The sequence below is a fragment of the Hyaena hyaena genome, unplaced genomic scaffold, assembly GCF_003009895.1.
Source record: "Hyaena hyaena isolate Hyena2069 unplaced genomic scaffold, ASM300989v1 scaffold_198, whole genome shotgun sequence".
In the NCBI taxonomy this organism is placed as follows: Eukaryota; Metazoa; Chordata; class Mammalia; order Carnivora; family Hyaenidae; genus Hyaena; species Hyaena hyaena.
In genome coordinates, this window is record NW_024080829.1 from 1,131,945 (window position 1) to 1,150,993 (window position 19,049).

The following is a 19,049-nucleotide window of genomic DNA, read 5'->3' on the forward strand; positions in this document are numbered from 1 at the left end:
CTGGTTATAATCTCACAGTTCACGAATGTGAGCCCCACATAAGGCTCTCTGCTGTCAGCACAGAGCCCACTTCATACTCTGTCCCCTGTTCTCTCTGCCCCTCCCCCATTCACATGCGCACACACACTCTCTCTCTCTCAAAAGTAAAAAAGACCTTAAAATAAATTTAAAGAATAAAAATAGTCTGTAAAAGTTATACAACTGGGGTTCCTGAGTGGCTTAGTTGGTTAAGCATCCAACTCTTGACTTTGGCTCAGGTCATGATCTCATGGTGTTTAGAGAGCCCTACATTGGGCTTGTGCTTAAGATTTTCTTTCTCTCTCTCTCTCCCCCTCCCTCTTCCCCTGCCCCTTCCCTACTCACATACACATTCTCTCTCTCTCAAAAAAAAAAAAAAAAAAAAGTTATAAAACTAAAAAGACCACATGGGACATAGTTCAGAGTCAGATTCATATACATATAAATTTAATATATGATAAACCTGTGTTAATATATCACAAATCAATGAGGGGAGAAAGCATAAGCTATTTACTAGTTGATAACTGAATAATGGAAAACTGGCTTATTGGGTGGATCCTTAGGCACTGTGCCTCTAATGAGTTTTCCTGGTAGACAATATTTCATACATGCTGTCTCAACTCATTTCTAGAGGAATTACACATGTCCTCTGCGACTTCACTAGGAGAGGACTCTAGGAAGTTTGTACCAGGCTTCCTCCACAATTTGCCCCATGAGCCTTTTCCTTTTGGTAAATCTACCTTGTATCCTTTGCATTATAATAAATCAGAGCTGTCAGTATAACTCCATGGTAAGTCCCGTGACTCCTGCTGGTGAAGCATCAAACCTCAGAATGGTCAATCATAAGGATCCCAAATATGTAGATAAATATAAATGAATAAACTGTATAAAACAACGTTTTGAGGGTAAAGAGAATCAAAGTGTTCTCAAAGTGTTTGAACAATTCTTGCATTAATCTTTGATAAGCCAAGTAAATATATTATAATATGTAGGATAAACACTAAGAAACAATTAAAATGTATAGCTAAAAAGGTAACAGGAGAAAAACAAAATAATAAAAAATACTTGCCTATTTCAAGAGAAAACAAGAAAAGAGAAGGGGGGAGGACACAGAACCGATAGGACAAATAGAAGAGAGGTTAAACCTAACTATTTAAGATAGTACCCAAATTTAAATGTAGTATGCACTTGAATTAAGACTGACAGCATTAGATGGATTAAAAATATAAAACTCAAATTTGTGCTGTTTACAAAAGATGTATACTGAAAATATAGAGAGGACTGAAAGTAAAATAAAGAAATACCATGCAAACATAAAAATAAAATAGTGCTCCTTTATCTACTATCAAATAGACTTTAAGCAAGAGGTATTACTAGACATTTCAGGATAATCAAAGGGGCAAGCCACCAAAAATGTATAAAATTCTAAATTAATATATACCTAGCAACAAGTTTCACAATATAAAAAGCAAAATTAAGCACAGTGAAAGGAGAAATGGACCTGACTTACAGATTTTATCACACTTCCCTCAGCAGTCAAAAATTATATATTTATAGACATTTTTAGAGAAGATATTAAAACAAAATTAACCCACTTATCCCTTTTTTTTTTAACAAACAGTTTATTGTCAAGTTGGTTTCCATATAACACCCAGTGCTCTACCCTACATGTGCCCTCCTCCATGCCCATCTCCCCTCTCTCCCCCAACACCCATCAGTCCTCAGTTTGTTCTCAGCATTCAAGAGTCTCTCATGGTTTGCCTCACTCCCTCTCCCCCACTATTTCCCCCCTTCTTCTCCACCACGGTCCTCCGTTAAGTTCCTCCTAATCCTCCTATACGTACAAACATATGGTATTTGTCCTTCTCTGCCTGACTTATTTCGCTCAGCATAACACCCTCAAGGTCCATCTATGTTGCTACACATGGCCAGATTTCATTGTTTCTCATTGCCATGTAGTATTCCATCGTTTAGATAAACCACATCTTCTTGATCCATTCGTCTGTTGATGGACACTTAGGCTCTTTCCATGTTTTAGCTATTGTTGAAAGTGCTGCTGTGAACAGTGGGGTACATGTGCTCCTATGCATCAGCATTTCTGTATCCCTTGGGTAAATTCCTAGCAGTGCTATTTGCTGGGCTATAAGGGAGTTCTATTGTTAATTTTTTGAGGAACCTACACACTGTCTTCCAGAGGGGCTGTACCAGTTTACATTCCCACCAACAGTGTAGGAGGGTGCCCGTTTCTCCACATCCTCGCCAGCATCTAGAGTTCTCTGATTTGCTCATTTCAGCCACTCTGACTGGCGTGAGGTGGTATCTCAGAGTGGTTTTGATTTGTATTTCCCTGATGAGGAGGGGTGCTGAGCATCGTTTCATGTGTCTGTTGGCCATCTGGATGTCCTCTTTGGAGAAGTGTCTGTTCATATCTTCTGCCCAGTTCTTTACTGGGTTGTTTGTTTTTCAGGTGTGGAGTTTGGTGAGTTCCTTATAGATTTTGGATATTACCTTTATCTGATATGTCATTTGCAACTATTTTTTCCCATTCCGTCGGTTGCCTATTAGTTTTATGGATTGTTTCCTTGGCCATGCACAAGCTTTTAATCTTGATGATGTCCCAATAGTTTATTTTTGCTCTTGATTCCCATGCTTTTGTAACCCACTTATCCTAATTGGCATATAATAGAAAAAAATTTCCAAAACAGTAAAATAGCTTTCAAGTATACCTGGAAAATGTACCAAAACTGACACAGGCTAAGACACAAAGCAATAGTATATTTCAAGTATTTCAAGTATATTTCTTGTATATTGCAAGTAATAAAATCAGAAAGTGTATATTCTATGACCACAGAATAGCAAAATCAATAACAAAAAGACACCAAAAAAAAATATTTGGAAATTAATCAGTATATTTCCAAATAACTTATGGATCAAAAGAAAAAATCCAATAAAAATTGTTATTTTTAAAAACTAAATAATAACAAAAATATAACATGAAAATTTGTGGGATGCTGCTAAAGCTGTACTTAAAAAAACAGTAACAGGTATAATGCACATATTAGGAAAGAAAAAGGATTGAAGTCAGTGAGGTCCTCATCTGGTAAAATGAACAATAAAATAAACCAAAAAATGAAAAACAGCAGGAGGGAAATAATAAAGAAAGAAGTTAATAAAATAGAAGACAGGTGGCTCAGTCGGTTAAACGTCCAGCTTCGGCTCAGATCATGATCTCATGGTTGTGGGTTCAAGCCCCACATCGGGCTCTGTGCTGACAGCCAGCTCAGAGCCTGGAGCCTGTTTCAGATTGTGTGTGTATCTCTCTCTCTCTGACCCTCCTTTGCTCTCGCTCTCTCTCTCTCTCTCAGAAATAAATAAAAAACATTTAAAAAATGTAAAAAATAAAATAAAACAGAAAACAAACATACAATTAAAAAATATTAAAATCAAGTGGTGCCTGGGTGGCTCAGTCAGTTGGGCATCTGACTTCAGCTCAAGTCATGATCCCACAGCTTGCAAGTTCGAGCTCCCAACTGGGCTCTGTGCTGACAGCTCAGAACCTGGAGCCTAACTCAGATTCTGTCTCCCTCTCTCTCTGCCCCTCTCCTGCTCATGCTCACTTGCTCTCTCTCTCTCTCTCTCTCTCTCTCAAAAATAAATTTTTAAATTTTTTTTTGCATTTTTTAAAGTTATTTTTGAGAGACAGAGTGAGACAGATCGTGAACTGGGGAGGGGCAGAGAGAGAAGGAGACACAGAATCCGAAAAAAGACTTCAGGCTCTGAGCAAGCATTCAGCACAGAGCCTGACGTGGGGCTCAAACCCACGAACTGTGAGATCATGACCTGAGCCAAAGTTGGATACTCAACTGACTGAACCACTCAGGCGCCCCCAAAATAAATAAATATTAAAATATACATATAGGTGCACCTGGGTGGCTCAGTCAGTTAAGCATCCAGCTTCGGCTTAGGTCACGATCTCACAGTTTGTGGATTCGAGCCCCGCATCGGATTCTGTGCTGATAGCTAGCTCAGAGCCTGGAGCCTGTCTTCGGATTCTGTGTCTCCCTCTCTCTCTGACCCTCATTTGCTCACGCTGTCTCTCTCTCTCTCAAAAATAAATAAAACATTAAAAATATTTTTTTAAATAAATAAAAAATAAAATATACATATATAGTAAAGCCAAGGTTTATTCTCTGAAAAGGCTAGTAAAACTGATAAACCTCTGGCAATGTGAAAAAAGACACATACTACTAATATCAAGATTGAAATAAGAGACATCGCTACAGAACCTACCGATATCGAAAAGCTAATAAGGAGATACTAGAAATAATTTTATAGCAAATAATATGAAATTTCACATGAAATGAATTTCTAGGAGAAAATCTTACCAAAATTAACATGCAAACAAAAAGAAAATATATAACTGAATATTCCAATAGCTATTAAATAAATCAATTCTGTAAGTAAAACTTTAACCACAGACAAAATTCCAAACACAAATGGCTTCATTGGAAAATGTTACTAAGTATTTAAGGATGAACATAATACTAAGCTTACAGAAACTCTTCCAGAGAAAAACTAAACAATTCCTAAATTGACTCATAAGGCCAGCAAAATTCTGTTCCTCAAATCTTAGTACTATATGAAAAAAAATGATAAATGAATCTCTCTCATGGACATAGGTACAAATACCCTAAACAAAACATCAGCGAGAATGTAAATATATAAAGGATTATACATCATGATAAGATGGCTACGTCCAAGAATATAAGGTTGGTTTCACATCTGAAAATCAATCAACACTAATCTCCACATTAATAAAAAAAAAAAAGAAACAATAGAATTATCTCAATAGACACAGATAATATGATTGAAAAAATCAATATTAATTATAAAAACAAACTAGGAATAGACAGAAATTCTTTACCAGATTAGCTGCAAAAAACAGAGACTGAACATAATTCTTAACTGGAAAATATTAGAAACTTTCTCCCTAGGATCAAGAATGAGATAAGAATAACTGTTTTACTGCTTATATTAAATAGTATTTTAGAAATCATAACCAGTGCAATAAGGCAAGAAAAAGAAATAATAAGTGTAGAGATTAATGAAATAAAACTGTCATTATCAGCACAGTGTATACATGTAAAGTTATATAACATAAGCATATACATAGAAAACTCAAAGAATCTACATACACATTATTAAAATTAGTAAGTAAATTTACAAGGCACATAGATACAAAGTCAATACACAAAAATTTATTTTTCCTAGGTAATAGCAAGAAACAATTATAAAGTGCAATTTTGATACCACTTTTAACTACATTAAAAAAAAAAAAAAAAAAACTAAATGCCAGGGCACCTGGGTGGCTCATTAGGTTAACTGTCCAACCCTTGATTTCAGATCAAGACCATGATCTCCCTGTCGTGAGATCGAGCTCCATGCTGGGCTTGATGCCAGACGTGGAGCCTGCTTAAGCTTCTCTCTCCTCCACTTGCGTGCACACTCTCTCAAAAAAAAAAAATAGACTAACTTCAAATCTAAGTCATCAAATATATACATATATGTGTATATATACACACACACATATATATATTCATAGACAACACACACACACACACACACACACACACACACACACAATGAAGTTTACCCCTTAACATTTCATTGCTAAAGCATGAATGTAATAATTTTTATTTAGAGCACTTTATCAAAATAATTAAAACCATGATAACAAGGTAAATCAGTAAAAAAAAAAAAGGCTCTGTGAATTGTTTACACAGAAGCCTTAATCAGTCTAAGGATCAGCGAGGACTTACTAAGTTGACTAATGTGCAAAATATACTATTTTGCAAAATATGGATTGTAAATATGATTTACCAGTCCTCACAATAAGTTTTCATTTGTCAGTATATGTTTATACAAATGGATGTTTGATACGGGAGTGGGGGTGAGAAAGAAGAACAGGACTTGAGGACAGATAAAAACATTCCTTATGTTTAATTAATCTGAAAGTATTTTTTAAAAAACTCTCGATAAGAGAAGCACTATGCTGTACCTGTATTACTTACTTGCTACCTCAGTTACAGTTCATATTAAAGCAAAGCAACTATCAAAATATTATATCATAAAGCCACATAGAAAATATATATGCATTGACCGTAAGTTACTCTTTCATAGGCATTCTTCTTCAAAATTAATTCACCTATTCACTCATTGAAAATATTCACTGAGTACCTCCTAAACATAACGTATTCAGCATTATATATTGAGCTCTTACATGTGAGAGTACACAAGAACAAGAAGCAGAAAGGCCTCTCATAGTGCTAACAATCTAATAGAGAAGACACATAATAACATATATTATAAACTGTGCTAACTACTTTGACATGGAAAGAACAAAGTGGTATAAAAACACATGTCAGAGACATCTAACCCAGTTTTGTGGGATTAGTGACAGTTTAAACAACCCTCACAAAAATCATGTAGTGTATTCTTTTACTTCACAAATGAGGACAGACTAAAATGTGTGCCCAACTTCAAGTCATTAGACCTGAAAAATGAGTTGATCTTAAACTGAGAACATGAGAACTGGGGCCATAGAGGCATCAGAGTACAAGAAGCAGAGGAAATAACATGTACAAAGGCCTTTGGGGGCACTGGGATGGCTCAGTTGGTTAAATGCCTGACTTTGGCTCCGGTCATGATCTCAGGGTTCATGAGTTTAAGCCCTACATCATCTGTCTCTGTGCTGACAGCTCAGAGCCTGGAGCCTGCTTCAGATTCTGTGTCTCCCTCTCTTTCTACCCCTTCTCATTCGCCCTGTGTGTCTCTCTCTCAAAAATAAACAAACATTAAAAAAAAAAACCCACACACACAACAAAAGACAAAAAACAAAGGCCTTTAGACAAGAATGAGCATAACTTTAGAGATTATAAGACCCTGTTGAATAATAAAAAACAAAATCCTTGTCCTTAAAAGAGTTCACACTTAGAAATATAAAAGAACATGTTTTAAATAAACCTAAATCCAGCTCCATTAATTTATTTGTAGATAATGGGAAGATAAAACATGGCACTGTCAGAAATGGAAAAAGAACAAAAATGGAAAATTACAGATTTGCAAAAGCTATAAAAGCTTAAGAGGTCCAGGAAATTCCTGCCATAGGCCTTCAGATTATTTCCCAATCTAGGGTTCCATAATTCTAGATTCTATATTGAGCTACTCTATTTTATACAAATGCTATTTGAAAATAATGTACAAGCTAAAACAGAATTTATATGAATTAAATGTTAAATGTATATATGACTTTACAAAGATTAAAGATCCCTGGAGCTATCATATTAGTGCAACCAATCTTCTGTGGTACTAGCTCTGCCACTAGCTCAGGAGTCACTTTACATAAAACTTTGTCTCTTTGGTCATCTGTTATCTCACTTATCATTACATGGAAAAAATAAAATGTATTTTATATAAATTATTTTTCAGATTTTTAAATGTTTATTAGACATCAACCATTCTTAATGAGGCCATATTAGAATCTATGCCAAGAAATTAAATTTTTAAAAACACATGTATTTTTATAAACCAGAAGTAAGCAATTAACTAGAGGAGCAAATGGACACATGTACACCATCAGTGAATATAGCTTAGGGCAAGCAATCTGTGACATTTCCTTTCCTTACTAAGTTTAAAGTTAATTTTTAAAATGTAAACAAAAACAGAAGCAATACTTCTATGTTCTTAAAAAACACAACTTTGAGACAAAAAACAGGTGTAGCTAATTAAACAATAAATTTGTCATTTTGTTTTAATTATTTTATTTTCCAATGCTCTCAAAACTTTGAGAATGGAAAACAAGACACAATGAAGAAAAGTCAAAATGCTCCAGGCAAACCTAATACCAACACGTTCTTTCCGGTCTAAAACATGTTTCCCCTTAAGCCCCACATCACTACCCAGATATAATCATTTCTGGATACGAGCAATTATTCTAAATTCATGTTCTTCAAAACCATCTGCTCCAGATTCAGTCAACAAACATCATCTTGTCCCACACATATGGAATCCAAAATTTTATACTCTATGCTGACTAAATTATATTATTTTTGAGACTGCATTTAAGTTGCTTCACTGGAAGCTAACAATTAAACTGATCACAGGACTAATGCTTTTCAGAATTACTACCTACCCTACAGACATTTAATTATGTGAAAAAGTAACATGAAACATGGCATCTGGATCTCAGATTTGAATTGTAAAAGTCGAACATAAAATTTCCTCAGGCACATGATGACAAAAAGCAACTATAACAAAATCTATGTCTCCTTTTTTAAAACATATTTTCTTCAAAATATCCAAACTAGAGAAAATTGCTGTTTTATCTGGAGTCTTTACTCTTCCTCAACTTAATGTTAAGTATACACAAGGTGATAAGTACCACTTGATATATCACTGGGAGAGTTCCATTTCTCACTGCTCGTTAATAGAAAAGAAATCAAACAAAATACCCTCAAAGAGGGTATTGTGGTTCTTGCTTTATTTATATTTCAAATGTTTGGTGTAACGTAAGCGGACTGCAGGAGCCAGGTCTATTCTGAAGCCACTATCACTTTCAAAAGTTGCTTTTAAAAGTAATGGCACTACAGAAAGCACACTGGTTTCAAGATCCAAATCTTGGGCCAAGATTTCACTCACTGCTTGAGCCTGGATAGATCACAGAGTCTATCCTCATCTGTGAAAGAAGGGAATGTACTAAATGATTTCTGAGAAGGCCTAGTTCTAAAACATCAGGATTAATTCATTTCACTAGTCCCAGGTTTAACAAACTTTCCTAAAAATATAGTTTTTAGTTTCAAATTTTTAATATCAAATTATTTATTTACTTGGCTTACCCAAGCTCATTAAATGCTGAGTTTTAAACAAAGGGTGGGGGGGTTGGGGGTGTCTGGGTGGCTCAGTAGGGAGTCTGACTTCAGCTCAGGTCATGATCTCATGGCTTATGAGTTTGAGCCCCACATTGGGCTCTGGGCTGACAGCTTGGAGCCCGGAGCCTGCTTTGGATTCTGTGTCTCTTTCTCTCCGTCCCTCCTTCAAATATAAAAAAAAAAAAAAAATTTAAAAAGATAGTTGAATAGAGTACAATTCTTCTGCCAAGACAGGCTGAAGATCTATGGCTTGGTGGACTAGAGCAGGCCCAGATCAGAAAGGAGGAACCAGGAAAATGATGATGGAATATAACCTGATCTGGTTTTGACCTGAGGAGGAAAAGAGGGCACAGATATGGCAAAGGCAGAGGGCAGGCCAACTATATTCATTCCTTTTTTATGGAAGGTACAAAATGCTAAATAATAACATTAAAATTGAAAAAGTAATTCACAAGCACTATCTCTGTTCCCTCAACTTTCAATCACCCCTCAATTTATTGCAATCTAGTAGCTAGCAATAGGATGCCACTAGAATTGCTCTCTTCTAAGGCCACCAGGACTTCCCAGATAAGAAACTAAGCAACTGATGTTACTGTAGTCAGTCTCTAATACTGCTGTTCCTAGCTCCACTATTTATTCCCTGTGTGATCCTGGGAAAAGTACCTTAGCCTCTCTGACCTAAGTCTCCTCACCTATAAAATGAAGATAACTTTTAAAGGACACAGTGAGTAAAACATGCATGAATACAAGTTAAGGCACTTCAAACAATGGCTGACACACTGGATTAGTGGTAACTAATATAAACTATTTCTAATTACTTCTGCTCTGAAATCTTCCCTTATCTGAGTCAACATTTTCTTTCAGTTCTCTTCCCATCTCTCTATAGCCACTCCCCAATCCCTCCTCTCTCCTCATTATCATTCTAAAACCTCCCTCATGACTCAAATACCCAACACACTGCACTATAATTACCTGTTACTCTGGTACTCTTCCTTAGGCATTCTGAGCTCTAAGAGGAGAGGGTCCAGGTCTGTCTTGTTCAAGGGGGCAGTCCCAGCACTTAGTACAGTGTCTGGCTCAATAAATAAATAAATGAATGAACTCCACTCACCCTAAATGATTTCATTCATTTCAATGGCTTCAGTCACCATCTAATTGCTGACAGCTCCCCAATCTAACCAAGACCCTCTTCATCCCCAAACCTGCAATTCAAATCCTGCAGCTAAGACAAGGTAAGAATAACAAAGGGTGGGAAATGGAGGGCAGAGTGGGCAGAAGAAGATATACCAATAGTCCAGTTAAGAGCAATTGAAACAATTTAGTTTCTTTAAAAGCTCAAATTCTGAATAAATGTTGAAAATCAAGCTGACAGGATCTGATAAAGAGTAAAATAAATAAATAAATACATAAGTCTTAGAAATATCTTATTTAGATAGACTTATTTTACTTTTGTGATTGCTTTAATTAGGAAGAAAATCTTTCCTCAAGTTCCCTACATTTATACTCGTGGCAAGACAAGAAAACTTTCCACTAGTGAGGTATTTAGTATACATCACTGAGAGCTTAAACAGAATCAAAACTATCTCCTGTTTTTCTGAAACAAACCATTCAGCTCCAGTCCTTTCAAATAAAAAGCAAAAGTAATATTAAGATATTCAATTCACTGACCAACAACAGAAAAAATCCATCTCTTAATCTACAGTATTTATGTAGTTTTTCCTAGCATCACAAATAAAACTATCATTACATTTGAGAATTACAAAACAGATGAGAAAATTCATGGTTTCATGAGATTTTTACTGCATAATTACCACTTATTTATCCAGCTGCAATAATAAAGACATTATCTATTACAAAATGCATTGATGAGAGAGATGATCATAATATATAGTACACCGATTTAATTTTGTTGCTCTACTACTGGCCTGCAGCAGACTCAAACACTGGGCGGCAATGGTAGGGAAGAAACTGTGACTCTGCCTATGTATGATAGGAAAGCTCCCAAATTCAGCAGGAAATCTGGCAGGGGGAGACCCCAAAACAAGTCCTAACAAGCTATCTCTAGTTTACATTTAAAAAAAATTTTTTTTAAATGTTTATTTTTGAGAGAGAGAGAGACAGAGCACGAGCAGGAGAGGGGCAGAGAGACAGGGAAACACAGAATCAGAAGCAGGCTCCAGGCTCTGAGCGGTCAGCACAGAGTCTGAGCAGGGCTTGAACCCATGAACCATGAGACCATGACCTAAGCCGAAGTCGAATGCTTGACTGACTGAGCCTCCCAAAGAGCCCCTCTAGTTTACATTTCTTATTGATTAGCAAGACATTTACTGATCCAAATTCAGGAAAATTACTTCTCTAGCAAGGTAAAGGATTCTGCCAGATTTCTCTAATATCTCATGTATTAGGATAACCAAGAATATTTCATAAAACACCAGTATTGCCAAAATCCAAATAAGCTGCTACTAGAGAAATGCACAAATATATACAAAATATGATTTTATTTTTTAAAGAGAGAAAGCAACACTTAAACAAGGGTCCGTATAAACCATAGTCACTGCAACCAGACCATATTTTTAAACCTCATAAGAACTCTTTAAAAAAATATAATATCCCTGGTAAGCAGGCGGAGAAGCAATTCAAGAAATTAAATGGGCAGTGTAGCATCTGAATCTACAGGTCACCATAAGCTTTCCACAAAACCCTATTACTTCCTTGGACTTAAATACTAAATTTTTGTAGAATCAATATTTTAATTCTAACTTAGAAAACAACATTGGCAGAACTCAAAAAAAATGGTGAAAATTTTTAGAAAAATCCTTTCATAAGAGCTGGACTGTTACATACTTGGTACATAGTAGATCCTCCATAAATTCCTGTTGAAATAAGCTAGTGAGGGGTGGGAGCGGGGAGTAAGAGATATAAATATCTCAAAATTCTGGTACAAGACAGATAAAATTTTCCATCTCAGAAGAAGTTATGTTATAGTAATTAGACTGTATTATTACGAGGCCTACTTAAGTGTGATAATGACAAAATCATTGTTTAAATAAGAGTTTTAATTCTTCCTGTGATGCTATCTTATCAGGGCCCAAATATTTGGTATGAACATGTTGAAATGATGTGTAATCAACATGGATGCTAAAGATAAATTCTTAGAATGTGAAGCAAGTACTTCCTTTCACTGTAAACAAAATGACCGAGTCCACTTCTTGAAGAAATCAAGCTCTATTTATATTCACTCTCCTGAAATGGCACAGGCAGCCTTAGAAGGACAAGTTTATAATAAATCCCTATATTTGGAAAACATTGTTGCTAAGCATCTTCTAACATTCAGCAGAGTTTATATAATTCATGTCTCTGCTATATAATTAACATTTCATGTTTTCCAAAAAAGTGCGGTATGTTGATCTATGTTGTTAATTTAAAACATTATAAATTTTGAGGGAATTAATAAAAGGCTATGCAACTAATTAATTAGAAAGGCAGCCTAATCCTATTAAGAATACAAACACAGACATTAAATGTCAGGATGTGTCAGAGTTGAGCTTGTAAACAACTTGTCCACTTGAGATAAAACATTTCAAAATGCAGCTGCCCTTTGCTTAAAAAGGTGAGCTACAAAACATTAGGCTTTGGAAAAGTCACAACATATCAAACCACACTCTAGCCCCAAAATTAATTATAAAAAATACATATAACATTTGAAAATAAGTTTTGCACCCAATCCTCAACATTAAACATTATATCTGCTCAGATAAAAGATCCAAGTGTTGAAACCAACATGATTATAGTATTTCCAACTTTCATATTATGGAGACAAAGTTAAAAGATATAGAAAATATTTAATAATACTGAAATAAAAGATTAGAACTGAGATAAGCACACTGTAGAAGATGTAGTATCACTCTTACAAACTATGGAATAGGTTATAAACCTTCTATCCTCTGGAAATGCATTCACATTCCTATATTCTATAGGGACTTGGATCTTTTGTATTAATGTCCCACAAACAATAACCTTTAGATTACAAAAACAATGGGAAACATAATCCACTTAGGGTATATGGAATTCTGAATCACTTCAATGTATGCTATTATTAAACATCTGTGCACCACTCTTTGTTAAAACTGGCAAGGATTCCCTGACTAGAAGGCAGTCCAGGAAGGAGAACCATCAGACAGCCAATGCACAAAAAACTCAAGGATACACCGGTCCACAAATCTTAAGCAAGCAAACATTCTAGGAAAAACATATGTCTGTATTTTTATTTATATTCTTTTAAAAAAAAAATCTTTTTTTAGTTTATTCATTTTTGAGACAGAGAGAGAGCACGAGTGGGGGAAGGGCAGAGTGTGAGGAAGACAGAATCTGAAACAGGCTCCAGGCACTGACCTGTCAGTATAGAGCCTGATGTGGGGCTCGAACCCACAAACCATGAGATCATGACCTGAGCCAAAGTCAGATGCTTAACCAACTGAGCCACCCAGGCGCCCCATGTATTTTTATTTATATTCTTAACTGTTCTTTTTTTTTTTAATGTTTTTTATTTATTTCTAGGAGAGAGAGAGAGAGAGACAACATGAGCAGGGGAGGGTCAGAGAGAGAGGGAGTCACAGACTGAAACAGGCTCCAGGCTCTGAGCTGGCAGTCAGCACAAGGGGCTCGAACCCACGAACCACGAGATCATGACCTAAGCGAAAGTCGGACGCTCAACCAACTAAGCCACCCAGGCGCCCCTTTTAACTGTTAATTCTTAACTGTTTCCTTAATTGTGACTTTTCTATCAACATGGTCACTTTTAAGTTTTATTCAGAACCATTATGTATACCTACAAGACAAATTTGGACACATATTTCCTCCTAGAGAGTTATATGATACAGTTTGGAATAGTGTGTTACTATCACATAAAAACTTAGGAAAAACCCAACACTATCAGAGGTAGCCAGAGATTTACAGTCTCTAAATTTATCCAGTTATTTAACCAGTTACAGAGAATCTCCAAAAATCAGAGTTAGTAGATGAAGATCAGTGCTTCTCAAAGGGTAGCCCTTGGACCCACAGCAATGATATTACCTACAACTTGATAGAAGTGCAAATTTTGGGGCCCCACCTGGACCTAATGAACTAGTAGTATGGGGCCCAAAATTGTGTTTTAACAAGCTCTACACATGATTCTTACAAAGGTTTAAACTGGAGAACCACTGGCCTAAATGATTCAGAATACTTCTCACAGGCAACTGCAAAACTGGCTGCTTCAAACTCAGTTGGGAAACATAAATACTGGCTCCAGTTCTCTATTTTCCTTAATTAAATATGGAGAGGGAATGTGTGTGTAGCTTCCCAGGTGAACCTGATGCATGAGGCTTAAGAACCTGTCCTAAGTCAGCAGCTTTCAAATGTGTTCCCCAGACCAAGAGCATCTGCTGGGAACTTGTGAGAATTTACTGGCACTGGCCAAGACTGAATCAGAAACTCTGGGAGTAGAGCACACCCAGCAATAGTTTACTAAGTCTCCAGGTGATTCTGATACATAATAAAATCTGAGAAACTCTGCTCCAAGTGATCCGTCCTGAAGTGGGGACATATGAAATGAATGTGATTTCATGGAAAAGAATAAGTAATAGAAAGAGACAGAATTAACTATGTACTTATGAATACATTTCCTGAAGCTAGACTTTCTCACTGTTCTCACAAATCTGGAAGTTAAAGTGCCTTACTTTCTAGTTATGCCAGTGAACATTCTCAAGCTGTCCATTTAAGCATAGTACAACTGGTGAACAATGAAAATGCTTCCTGAACAGCACAGGTTTTAAATAAAATACAAAGTCCATAGCCAGGGCCACAGCTGAGAAAGCCTGTCAGTAGGAAGCCAAAAATGGACTGAAATTTTCAAGAAAATAGCAGCACTAATTTAAGGATTCACAGAACACTTACACCTTGTTTACTGCTACCTATAAAAGTAGCAATAACCACAGGGAGTTGTTTCCTCAGCACAGACACGGATTTCTGAAGTTAACAGAGGAGAGGGGGAGATGAATCTCACAGGAGTTTAAAAAGAAAACTGATTCAACTCTCAGGTTAATAAACATTTTTATTGCTCTCCAAGGGGAGTGGGGTGGTACTTAACTCTCATTAAGTCTCCCAGCTTTCATATACACTTGTCAGATCAAATACTTATTGAGCACTTACTATGTACCAGAAATCATTAACACTACCTCCAAATATTAAGGTATTATCATGATTCTTTTTTTGAAAAACAGTGATTCTAGGGGGTGCCTAGGTGGCCTAGTCAGTTGGGCGTCTGACTTCGGCTCAGGCCAAAATCTCACAATTCATGAGTTCAAGCCCTGCGTCAGGCTCTGTGCTGACAGCTCAGAGCCTGGAGCCTGCTTCAAATTCTATGTCTCTCTCTCTCCCTGCCTCTTTCCCACTCATGCTCTCTGTCTCTCAAAAATAAACATCAAAAAAAAACTTTTTTAATAAGATCAGCGATTCTAACTTTGTGTATAATTCTAAGATCAATGTAATGATTGTAATTGCTTCTGTTTTTTTAAACTACGTGTTTAAAAAAAAAAGAAAAAAAAGAACCAGTTCAAACTTCCCTAGGCAGTTATTTTAAAAGACTAAAAACAGAGGCGCCTGGGTGGCTCAGTTGCTTAAGCGTCCAACTTCAGCTCAGGTCATGATCTCATGATTCATGTGTTCGAGCCCCGCGTCGGGCTCTGTGCTGACAGCTCAGAGCCTGGAGCCTGTCTTTGGATTCTGTGTCTCCCTCTCTCTTTGACCCTTCCCTGCTCATGCTGTCTCTCTCTCTCTCTCTCTCTCTCTCTCAAAAATAAATAAAAGACTAAAAACCCATTCAAATTATTCCCTCCTAATAATCTCTCTAAAGTTAGGTAGGATGCAACATTAAGTGCTCAATTCTTTTTATCGATAACTAGGAGAGTAGTTCAAATTTACCACATAGCTGAATTTATCCTTCCTATGCTCAATACACACATTGTAATATATGGAAATACCCCTGGGTGTCTAATTTGTGGGATACATTTATGCCGTTCAATAGCACTTGGAGTGTAATTCTACTATTTTTAATCCTTACTGAGTTTTAGAGTTGTTTTATCTTTCCTTCTGAGTTGCACTATTAGCCAAATTTATAATTTACTCATGTCAAATCTGTAGTCAGAAATTACAAAATTGTTTCAATGACAAAATGCACTTAACTTCACAACTGACCTAAGCTGGCTTTTGTTATTTCCAAGAATGCTATGAGAGAAAGCCCCAAGTAATCACTTAAGTTTCAGTTATTCAGACAAACAGGTACAGAAGAGAAAACAATGAAGGACAGAAAGGCCAGATATATGAACAAAGTAGCTAATGAGGCTAGGCCACAGTTAGTGACTTGGATATTTCTTTGTTATTTTCCCCCTTCCTTTTTCTAATCCTTCCTATCCTTTCATTCTGTTTTCCCATTTCTTTCCTGTTCTCCCTTTTACCTAGGGAATGTCATATTTACAGGGCACTTAGATACCATCTACCATAACCCCCTCAATCTACAAATGGGGAAAACTAAGACTCAGATAAGGCAAAGAACTTGACCGAAGTCTGTCCAACTCTCAAATCCATGTTCTACTATAGCCCCTGCCATTTTAGAAAAATGCATTGCAAAAAAATTCTAGTACACTGATCTTAAACCTGATTCTGCTATGTAGAGAATGACACTACATAACACAACATACACTAGTATTTAAGACAGTATACACAAAACTAAATATTTTCCCTACACTTTAATTATAATGCTGATCTTTTTTAAATTTACTTTCTCATAAACTAATTCATTGCTAGACTGGGGGGAAAAAGATCAATACTTAAAATTTGAAATTACTATTATGTCACATTAAGAGAAGTTAATATTTATTTACTGTTTGTATGTGCACGTATATCCCACATACATACATACACAACTTCAGGTTGGAGGCCCCTCTCCATCCCACCTTCTGATCCTTTCACAACTTTTTCATTTAAATGTATGAAACTTACATTTCATTTAAATGTAACATTAGATCTCTCAAATCTTCTTGTCATTTTCCTAAAGTTCTTGGGGGTACTACAGTGTCTATGAAAGCAGATGGTCTTCTTTACATCTAGTATGTAAATTACATTATCACAATACCCCTTAATGTCTCAGGACATAACTCAATTTCTGGACTATTCTTACCTGTGAAATAAAAAATTAAGTCAAAAAGCCTTATACCACTCTGACAAAAATGTGTGTTTTGTGATTTAATTTTGATGCAGAACCTAGATTGGTAATAAAATGACCTTAAGTTTAAATCCTAACTCTACCACATACCAGCTGCAAGACCTTCCTCAGTCTATCTGATACTTATGTGGAAGGGCTGGTGTGAGAATTGGTTGAAAGAATCTTTATTTACCCTCTCCCACCTTCTTATTCCCCTCATTCTGCCTGTAGAACTCTTTTTCTTTAAGCTTCTTCTTAGATATCACTTTTTTTTACATAACCACAGCACTCCTTTCCCCACAGAAGTTACTACATCCTCCAAAGTTTTAGAAGTACATATCTTACTGTGTTAAGTAGTTATTCACAAATCCCTTTCCTTCATCAGATTGTGTGTTTCTGAACAGCAAGGTTCCCAGAGTCTTCTAGAGTGCATGAATGTATTAGAAAGTAAAAAAAAATGCCTGATAAAAGATAGTGAAGAATGAATCCTCCTCTAGATAGTCCAAAGAAATGCCTACGTTGTTAATTCAAACTCTTCATTATCACCTAATTGAAGGAAGCAAAGTTATCCATTGATACTTCTGCATCTTGATCACTAGGGAATTCATTTCCATGACTACATCCACCATTTCTTGTGAAGCACAAGAAACTAGGTAGAAAGGGATCTTTCCTAGACCAATGTACCAAAAGAATGTTTAGTCTCCCCCAACTGTGCGTCCTCTATCATGGAAATTCTGACAAGGATGAAATAGAATAAAAGCAGATTTTCTTCACCAAAAGTAAGACAAAGACCCCTAAATAACTCTTCCAAGTTTTCTTTTTCAGCTTGTTTTGTTCTATATTCTCTTCCCTGCATATATGGAGCCAGATTAGAAAGATAAAAGGACTAATGGAAAGATCTTCAAAGTCTAATACCTTAGATTAACTGTGAATCAATAATTTGGAAGTAAAAGTTACCATATTTCTATACTAAAACTCTAAAATAACTAAAATTCCAACTAAAAAATTCAATTTTTTTCATTACCTAAACTGGCTAAACTTTAAAATACCTCTTGAAAACATTGGGTCGGTCACAAACTGGAATGAGAGAAAACAACGCAGTAAAAAATTCCATCTAAAGTATAAAAGGACCTAGAAACATATGCCCACACAAGAAATGGGAATAAATTTAAGGAACCTAAGATTACTGGCAAACCAGAGATGCTCTGAGCTATATGCCCAGCTTTTCAAGGTTATCAGAAAATAAACACATCTTCCTGAGACCAAAAAACAAACAGAAACAGAACAATAAAAAACTATTACATATTTTCTCAATAAATTCTTATTTCAATAGCTTATAAAAACTGACCTGATTTGAATACATTTTTCACAGGTAAAATTACTCTGTAAAATTACACAGATGTTAAAAGGTCTTAGTTAAGGGCTTTCAAAGTAACTACGGTTATGGCATGTTGAAGTTCTTAAAGTCAAAAAGCCAACTGATTAATAACAGCCCTGACACATTTTCAGACTTAAAAATCACCATCACATACACTGAGGCATAGAATTCCTAGGTTTTGCTAAGTACTTTTTCAACAATTCAAGAACTACAAAGCTTCTCCATAAGGAAAATTTTGATCCTCCTGTAAGCACTTCTCCCTGATTTTCACAGCACAGTATCAATAAATATTAATGCCATTAAAGCATCTTAAAGTGTGTGTGTACTTGGGAAAAGTGTAAAACGATGTATGCTATAAAAGTGGTTACCTTTAGGAGGTAAGATTAAGCATAATTTTTTTCATAGTTTTCTGATTTATCTAGTTTTCAATATATATTTTATGATTAGAAATAATAACCTATTTCCATTTAGATATAAGATGTAAATT

At 35.8% G+C, this 19,049-nt stretch overlaps 1 protein-coding gene across 1 annotated transcript in view; it reads right to left on the reverse strand.

Annotated features, from left to right (window-relative positions):
- Positions 1–19,049, reverse strand: part of SPATA5 (spermatogenesis associated 5) — a 323,817-nt gene that overhangs the window by 285,405 nt on the left and 19,363 nt on the right. The gene's annotated exons all lie outside the window — the stretch shown is intronic.